The sequence below is a fragment of the Cajanus cajan genome, chromosome 1, assembly GCF_000230855.2.
Source record: "Cajanus cajan strain Asha chromosome 1, NIPB_CcT2T_4, whole genome shotgun sequence".
Lineage (NCBI taxonomy): Eukaryota > Viridiplantae > Streptophyta > Magnoliopsida > Fabales > Fabaceae > Cajanus > Cajanus cajan.
This window is the reverse complement of record NC_138517.1, coordinates 8952569-8962665: the sequence shown is the minus strand read 5'-3', so window position 1 is coordinate 8962665 and position 10097 is coordinate 8952569. Positions and strand designations below refer to the sequence as shown.

The window sequence follows — 10097 nt, the reverse complement described above, 5'->3', positions numbered from 1 at the left end:
AAAATAACTTAAAAAAAGACACAATTTAATCAAACTTTAAACATAATAGATAAATAACATAAAACCTAAATCATATAACATTAGTTGTCTAACTTCATTGTTTGGTCGAGGTATCTTTTAATCGCTTCCATCCCATGCAATAATCCAATATACATCGTGGTAGCATACAGTTCGAGACTTGTTAGGTCATGCAGTTCTATGAACAATGAAAATATACACTCCACATCTTCATCATCCCTAAGACGACACGTTGTATATTTATATACACCACGGATACATGAATTTGGGTATCGGTAGTGGATATTTATGACAACTTTGTAATGAAGAAGATTAAGGTTATTATTAATAACATGCTTAAGTTGCTGATAAGTTATCGTGTTACTTACCAGTAGGGTTTTAACCTCATTGCTAACAAATGTATCTCCATGCTCAATGGAAAAAATTTGACCATCATAATAAATAGTGGCTGGAACAGTTAACAACTCCATTGATTGAATGTTTCAATCTCTTGCATTTTAGCCTGTGTTTAGGGTTTATATAGAACTAAAGCAACCTAATGTGGACAAACGCAAAGTCATTGGATTCCTGACGCTCTGCATAAAGTATTAATTTTTCTGACGCTCTAGGACAAAGCAATTGATGACACTTCACAAAGCATTGGATTCCTGACGCTCTAGGAGAAAGCAATTTATGACACTGCACAATTTTGTTGCTATTGTTTTTCAAGAATATCTTCTTCATCTTCAACTATGTTGTGGAAACAACACCTCCATAGGTCAAATGAAACTCATCTTATGGTAAGTTAATATATATTGCATAATGTTTACAACTAATATTATTCATTACTAACATTTTAATTCTACCATTTTCGCAAACAAGTGATCAAGTGATTCAATCTTACTATCAGTTCATGCCTACACCTGACCCAAGAATTGAGCATTTGTTGGAGGTTTCTAGCTTTGGCGAGGTTGCGAAAATAAGACATTTTAAAATCGACGATTGCTTGATAACATCTTTGGTGGAGAGGTGGAGACTTGAGACACATAATTTTCACCTCCTAGTTGGTGAGTGCACGGTCACTTTGGAAGATGTGGCACTACAATTGGGTTTAAGGATCGACGGAAACAGAACCAACTTTCTTTGACTTGGATGAATTGTGTTACGAGTTGTTAGGCTTCGTACCTCTGAAAGGGGAAGCTCTAGTTGGCTCAAGCATAAAACTAAAATGGTTAAGAGACCATACAATTGCACTACTAGATGAACCCACTGAACAACAATTGCACCAACATTGAAAGGCATATATCTTAGGATATATCGGTGGTGTCATTATGCTAGACAAGTCAAGTAACAGACTTCACTTAATGTATTTACCACTGTTGGCTTACTTAGAACGTGTAGGAAGATATAGTTAAGGTTCTGCTTGTTTAGCACATTTGTACAGAGAAATGTCTAGGGCAATCTATCCATCGTCAAAGAAAATGGGTAGATGTTCTTTACTTTTACAGTCTTGGACTTGGTATCGCATGCCCTTCATCCAACTAAGAATCCAACTGGATATTACATTATGCTAGCATCGAGGTATGGATTAATTTTTATACCACTTTAATACATTGAACAACTAAAATTTTTTACCTAAAATTTTATCATTGTACAAATGTTTTAGGTGGTCAAGAAGAGGGCTAAGATTTACAAGCACGCCCCATGGAAATTTACTTGGCTACAGATTAAGATATGACAACATGAATCATAACAAGGTAATATAATGTAAAATTCTCTCAAACATACTCTCTTATACTCAATTGATTCATACCTAAACCTTTTTCTTTTTTAGTTTCTATGGATGCCATATAGGGAATTTTAGTCCTCACTGCCAACACGTGCTTATAAGGATTCTAGAATATGAACTTCTTGTACTACTTTAACTTCATTTGCAATTGTAGCCTGACATCAAACTGACAGAGTCCAATTGCAATTTGGCTTATGACAACCAATCTCCAATGAAGCTCATAATCTTGATAAAATGCACGAAATAGACATGAGAGGACATAGCAACACCAACTGGGCTGAACAACATGCAAACTAGATTTTCATTTGGAAAGACAGATGCAAACATGTTATTTTTTGGGAACCACTTCAGGGGCCTCTCCAACACACTCCTGAGTATTTAAAATGGTTTCGTGCTAATTCTAAATTATTTCTTTGAAGCCAATATTCTTCATCTCATGCATCCACTTCTAGTACACAACTCCCAACAACTATAGGACAACATTCCTAGTGGCTAGAGATAACCACCCACCTTATAGTGTGGAACAACATCCCCAGTCTAATCCACCATTTCATACGCACCATGAACAATTCATACACACCTCACCATCAACAACAACTCCAACAGGGGACTTCATGAGCAATCTTTTTGGCGTCGACGTACACACGCCATGTAACATAGAAAGTTGTTTTAGAAAGCCCAATATAGGTGATTTAGTAGCCCAGAATGGTCCATTCCCAATCTGGAACGGGCCGTTCCAAGCTATTAAATTTACCTATAATTTATGGTTGAGAACGGGCCATTCTGGAGGGAGAACGGGCCATTCCAAACCCTAGAACGGGCTGTTCTAGTTGGAGAACGGGCCGTTCTGGTTAGAGTACGGGGCGTTCTAGATGTAGAACAGGTCATTCTGGATGAGTCCTAGAACGGGCCGTTCTAATTTCAGAACGGGCCGTTCTGCATGTGGTTTTTGCACATGGTGAAGGAGTACAGAACGGGTCGTTCCGGATTCGGTATAGGCCGTTCTGGCCACTCCTGAATGTCTATAAATAGGGGTTGTGGGCAGTGAGGAGAATGCGAGTTTTTAGAGAGAAGTTTTAGAGAGAAGGTCTCTGGGTTTATGAGCTCCTTTCTCTCCCAAATTTCTCTATATGATTCCTTTTCTTCTCTAGACCACTAATGCCTTCTGTCATTTCTTGAAATTCAGATTAGAAAGCTTGATTTGGGTGGATTGATATTCTGAGTTGAGCCTCGAAGGGAAATTCTACTTTTATTCAGTTTTTGGCTATTTGAGCCAATCTTCAGGTGAGGGAAGCTAGAGTGTAGATTGATTAAGTTGTTAGGTGTGGATTGAGTAGTTGCTGGCTTAAGTTGTTAATATGTTGTGTGTTGATAATATGTTATACGTTATAAAACTAAGTTGTTTTTATGTTGTTTATTGTTGAATTATGAATAAGTTGAGATGTATATGTTGAAGTAGTTTATTGATTTAAAAGTTGTTTAAAGTTGTATAAGTTGCCTATTGTTGAAAGATGCTTATTGTTGTAAGATGTCTATAGTTTTATTGTTGTAAGTTGTTGTAAAGTTGTAAGTCGTCTATTGCTGTAAAGTTGTAAGTTGTCTATTGCTGTGAAGTTGTTAAAATGCCTATTGTTGTAAAGTTAGAAAGTTGGGACATATAGTCAAGATATATGTCCTATGTTGAGATACATAGTACTAAGGTGATAAGTTGAAAGTTGTTTTAAAGTTGAATCTCTTAGTCCTGTGTGGGCAACACGGAAATAATCGATCCACGTCATGGTCGAATGACCAATTTGAGTAAGGTATCTAGTTAGAGATGTAGTCTTTGACTAGGTACTGGAGGGTGCATGGTACTTGGAGGACAGTGGGTGGGCTAACTCCACATGTGGATTGGTGAGGCTAGCCAAGGTCGTGGTAGGTTCATACCCAAACCCTTCTGTCCTGACAGTAGTACTGGACCTCCGAGTCTAAATGGCACACCTAAGAAATCAACTATTGTTGTCTATACTTGGTTCTCTTCGGAGTTCCTAATGTTGTTCTATACCTGACCTGGTTGAGATAGGTCAAACGCTGGATTCGGTAGGGTTTATGCCACCTAGACTGCTCAACCTCAATTTTTGGAGATCTCCCAGTTGTATATGCGTGACGATGCATTAAATATTAAGTTGTATATTGTTGTTGTCGTTGTATTAAAGTTGTTTCTAAGTTGTATGAATGAGTTGTGTTTTTATGTTGAATTATATGGTCGTTTGTGATGATGATTGAATAAATGAGTAGTATAATATTTTCTCTGTACTTATATGATTGATTATTGAATTCTAGCTTACCCTTCTGTTTCCATGTGGATGGACTGCTATGATCATACGGTGTATCGGAGCAGATCAGGGTTAGGTTGGAGCTGTTGGCTGAGTTTGCTGCTAGAAGTGGAATTTTTTTGGTTCCTAGTGTCAGAGTTATCACTTTGGGTAACAATTTTGTGCTTGACCAGTACTAGGAGATAGTAGTTTTGGATAACTGTATAAATACCTAATACTTAATTATTCTTATATATATAATTTTCATGTTTTTGTAATTATGAGTTATCTAATTTTATTATTTATCTTAGTTTACAAATTTTTAGTGCGATTCCACTAAGTGTAGGGACCATGACGGGTCGTTACACGCCACAAAGTGCATATAATTACATGCAAAGCATGAATTTTCCTTCATTTTCTTCTTATCACTCAAAGGTCGGTGGGAGTGGTTCATCTAATCCAGCCACCGATATTGTTAATATAGAACATGATGAGGAGCAAGTTGAACCACAACAACCACGCATTGGTTGTCGAAACCCAACAAAGAACCGACAACCTCCGAGGTGTGGAACTGGTGGGCATAGACATCATTAAAGTTGGATTGTAATTTCGTGGATTCTAATTCTGTTGTTCTTTTTTATTGATCTCCTATTTTGTTGTTTTTTTTTATTTAAAGTTGTTTTTATTTAAAGTTGTGATTTATAATAATATTGTCATTTATCTAAAATTATATTTAATTTTAATTTTATTAAATTTTATTCTTTAAAAATTAATTTATTTAAATATTAAATAGATTTTTATAATCTAAAAACAAAAACTAAATAAATTTTTTAAAAATCGTTACAATTTTTTTAAAATTTTGAATATTTTAAACTAAAAAAGGAAAAAAAATAACAAATCTAGAAGAAAAAAAATCAGGTGAGAAATCGATTACTGGATAATCGATTTTTCAAAGGGATTTTGAAATTTTTTTAAAAAATTCCTTTGAGAAATTGGTTACCCAATAACCGATTTCTTAGTTAGGCTTCAAAGTGGGTTATTTGGGTAAATAATAACCAGCTCAGGTTATTTAAATAAATAATTTTTTTATATATTAAAAAAAGTCTAGTTTGAATATTTTACTGAAATATTATTTTTTTTTTAAAATTACCCAAAAAACATTTGTTCCAATTTATTTACACTATTAGCATCCTTTACTGTTCACGTTCAAAACGGGCCGTTCCAGATGCAAAAATAACACATGAAGAATGTATCAAAATGGATCATTCCTGATTCAAAATTAACACATGACTAGTGAAACCAGAACAAGCCATTTTAGCCACTTTTGATGGGCCGACATATAGAAAAATAGACGTGAGCACACATTGATGGGTCATCCAATGCAAGACCCATTGTTTCAAACACGAGAATACATGAAATGGTACATGGTCAATTCCATCTATTTCCTACATGTGCCACAACTACTACAAGATCCAAGGACCCATCAACAACGAAGGACTTCCACAACATTTGAAACTGGTACAACTTCCATACGATCGTATGAAGAGACTCATCCTAATGTATTAAATCCTTCACACAACATCAACCCACAAGAAAACATAATTGACAGAAGTCATTCGTTTACAACAACTTTAGAAGATTTTTATACAAATTTAATATTATGCATTTTTACTTTTAATGCACTATGTCGCTTATAAACTATTATAATTATACATTATTTGGACATGTCTTCCTAGTGTGATGTGTAACTTATCTAGGCTTGTCATTATTAGCCAATAATTTTCATGTCGGAGCTTGCATTGTAGTAGTTGTGACACAGATAGGAAATAGATGGAATTGATCATGTACCATTCCATGTCTTCTCGTGTGTAAAACAATGATTCTTGCATTGGATGACTCATCAATGTGTGCTTACATCTATTGTTCTTAGGGATGACAAACATACCCGTACTTGCGGGTAATACTCGAACTCGTCTCGACTTTGACGGGAAATACCCGGTTTGACCGGGTACGGACACAGGTATGGGTAAAAACCAATATATTAAATCGGGTACAGGTACGGGTATGTACTTACCCGCCCCGTACCCGTACCCGTCCTCGTTCTCGTTCTCATTTTTAATTTAATACTCACTTTTAATTTAATTATATTAAAAAATTTTAATATATTTTTATGTGATTATTTATTATAATATAAAATAAAAAAATACCTTAATTATAATTATAATATAATAAAAAAATAATTTAAAAATATCATTTTTTTACAAAAAATAAAAAATAAAAAAATTGACGGGTACGGGTACGGGTACAGGTATACCCGATACCCGACAAGGACGGGGATGGAGATGAAAATCTATACCCGACGGGTATGGGGACAGGGTCGGGGATGGGTTTAACTCGCGGGGACGGGGACGGGTATCATGAAACCCGTATCCGCCCCGCCCTGTTGCCATCCCTGATTGTTCTATATGTCGACTCATCAGAAGTGGTCAAAACAGCATGTTCGAGATTCAAAACGATCCGTTCTGGTTTCACTGATCATGTGTTAATTTTAAATTTAGAACGGTCCGTTCTGATATCAGAATGGTTCGTTCTGAACGTAAACAGTAAAGCGTGCTTGTAGTATAAATAAATTAAAACAGATTTTTTTTGGATAATTTATTTAAAAAATAATAATATTTCAGTAAAAATATTCACATTTTTTACCCAAATTAAATAGCCAAGGAAACGAAACACGAAATATAACCGAAAACAAGAGAACAACAAAACTTTATCACATTGGAAATCTAACCACAAACAAAGAACAAGAAACTCATTAGCCTTTGTAAGTAGCTAACACTGTTGGTGAGTGCCAATGCTTAGGTGGATTAAACATTTTTCTTCCATTCGTCAATTAGCTTCTTAACAATAACCTCACACCTCCCACCAACACCAGCAGCATTTCTAGCAGCCTTCTTCATTTCTTTGGCTTTGACCGTCAGAGATTCATTCCCCATCATCTCTTTGATTCTCTCAGCAATCTCTTTCCATTTCACAACATGCTCTGATCCCCACCCCCACTCCTGAGGCCAAATCCCCACCCCACTTATCATCACTGCCTCTGAGGCTATCTTCTGATCCCAACCCTGAGCCCAAGACAGAATAGGCACTCCTTCCCACACACTCTCTATTATTGAGTTCCAACCTCCATGATTCACAAACCCCCCCACTGCAGGGTGACCCAGAATCTCCATCTGGTCCACATATTCCTTCACAACCATACCTTTTTCCTTCACCTTACTCATCAACTCACTCCCCAACACATCCTCCAAACCCTCCTCCTCTTCTTTGTCAACCACCTTCAACTTCACCACCCACAAAAAACTATACCCACTTTCTGTCAGCCCCAAAGCCATGTCTTTTATCTGCTCCCTTCTCGTTGCTGTCCTGTTACCAAAGCAAACATACACCACCGACCCTTCACTTTTCTCATCCAGCCACTCCAATACCGAACCCATGCAACCCCCTTTACCTTGTTCCACCTCCTCAAACTCACACGTCATTAGGGGGCCAACACCATACACTGGGGGCAACCCCTTCACCACTTTTCCTTCGTTCAGTGCCGCTAGTGCCTCTCCTTCCATTTCCTCGAACGAGTTGATGAAAACCCCGTTCAGCTTCGTCACTTTCGCACTGTCCTCCATGAAGATGCTCTCAAAGAGAGAGTTTGGTTGAAGGAGCAAAGGAGGGACCGAGGATCTTGGAATTGGGGATGCAATGCCCGGGATTTTAACACCATCGCCAATGAACGAAGAAGGGTGTGGCTGTGAACTTGGATCTGAAGCAGCAAGAACATGAAGGTGTGCAAAAAATGAGAACATCCTAGCTGATGCAACGAAGTACATGTAAGAGGGACAAGAGAGTTTCTGGGTGATAGGAACTAGAGGGGAAATTAAGCTAATATCGTAGATGAAAGCAGAGAGAGGTGTTGAAAGTGAAGAAAGGATTGGAGCTACAAGGTGAACCGAACGGCGAATGGTTTCAAACTGAAGCCAAAAAGGGTCGTTGGTGTTAACCGTGGCTGGATCCAGAGTGATGAGGTTTAAGTCTATTTGGGTTACTTGGTGAGGGAAAGAGGAACAGAAGCGAGAGACGAGGTTAGACTCTGCGGTGGAAACAGTGGGTTTGGGAGTGATGAGAGTGACTTTGCAGCCATGGCGGAGGAACAGTGTTGCTATCCTCAGACATGGGTTAAGGTGTCCCATGCCAGCACTCGGGAGGAAAGCCACATGAACTACGGGTTCAGAAGGAGACATTGGTTCGATTTGGTGTTGGATCCTCCAAAGAGTGTGAATAGTTGCTGTTAAATGAAAGAAGAGAGAAAAAGTTTGGTTTTGCTAGGTTGAATTGTGACCTTGTTATATAGATAAATAGAATGGAGATATTGTCCACTATCAAAAATGTCGTTGGATTGCGGTGCAAAACAAGAAAGAGAAAAATACTTCTAATAAAAATATAGTAACTTTTATATCAGCCATAAATCTTATAATAGAAAGAGAAAAATAAATGATTTTTGGTGGGTAGTTGGGTACTTTACTAGGGTTTTATAAGGTAGAAAACATGTCAAGAACTGTATATCATGGTGGAGATTTTTGTCCACAAATCCTCATCTACCTGTCCCAAAATTTTGGTTCTTTGAAAGTACCCGTTGTTAATTCTCGTGCCTTTCTCTATTATATAATAAATAAACACCTATATTTGATAAATATTCATTTATTTATTAATCTTATAATTAAGTTCTTATATTTTTTTAATAATTCCTTTAATTTAATCTTTCCAGTTTATTTTTTCTATTCAAATGTTTTCCCTCTTTTTGAATCCAAATAATATTTTGTTTTGAAGCAAATTTTTTTTACATGATTATTTATTTTTAAATTTTCAAATGTTAATTAAGGAAAAATCATTAAAATTATTTTAATTTCTTAAATTTTAGTTGAAATAGATAGAATAAATATATAAATATATATTAATAACTATTTTTGGTACATTTACACGTAAAAGTATAAATTGTGTCCTTTTATTTTTTATTATGTTTTTTATAATATTATTTTCTACTATTTTTTTTATAGCTTACGCTTTATATTATTTTAAAATATTAATATATTATCATTGTAGTAATTTTTTTATCTTTTTTAAATTTGTACTATTTATCTGCTGTTAGTTTTTTATTTGAATCATATATATAGTCACAATTGAATTTTTTAAAATAATAATTTTTTTAAAAAATAAGATATTAATCAAAATAAAATTTTTAAAATTATTTCAAATTCATATGTTTTAAGTAATATATATATATATATATATATATATATATATATATATTAATAATTAGACTTGGTACCACATATAAACATGTATAAATAATTATTTTTTTTTTATTTTTAATTTTATAAAACTTTGTAATTATCTTTATTATTATAACAATTTATTAGTACATATGAATTTTTTTATGTTTATTTTATAATATTATATATACTATTTTAGATTATTAATATATTATGAATATAATAATATTTTTTTATTTCTTAAAATTATATGATTAATTTACTACTTTTTATTGGACCTAATGGGTTAATCAAACTATAATTTTTAGGATTAAAATTTATCGAGTTTATTTGATTCAATTTTATAAAAAAAATTTGAAAAATATAAATTAAATAAAAAATTTAATTAAATTAAAAAATGTACCATTCATGACAGACCAACAAATCAAAATTGTTCAATATAAAGTATCATAACAATTCAATGTAGTTTAAATTACAATTCAATTTAAAATTTTATAATTCAATTCAATTTAGTTCACTAACACAAGAGAACATTTTAATTCATCGAAACTAATATGCAGTTCCGTTCAATTAAGACAAATTACTTTTAAATTCAATATAATTTTTATAAATTCACTTCAATTTAGTTTATTTTTTAAAAAAATAAATATAGATTAATTTTGATATTGATATAAATATCAACATTTTTACAGGAAT

At 34.2% G+C, this 10097-nt stretch overlaps 1 pseudogene; it reads right to left on the bottom strand.

Annotated features, from left to right (window-relative positions):
- Positions 1-6819: 6819 nt before the first annotated feature.
- LOC145957798 (UDP-glycosyltransferase 708D1 pseudogene) lies at positions 6820-8483 on the bottom strand (annotated as a pseudogene).
- Positions 8484-10097: the final 1614 nt, after the last annotated feature.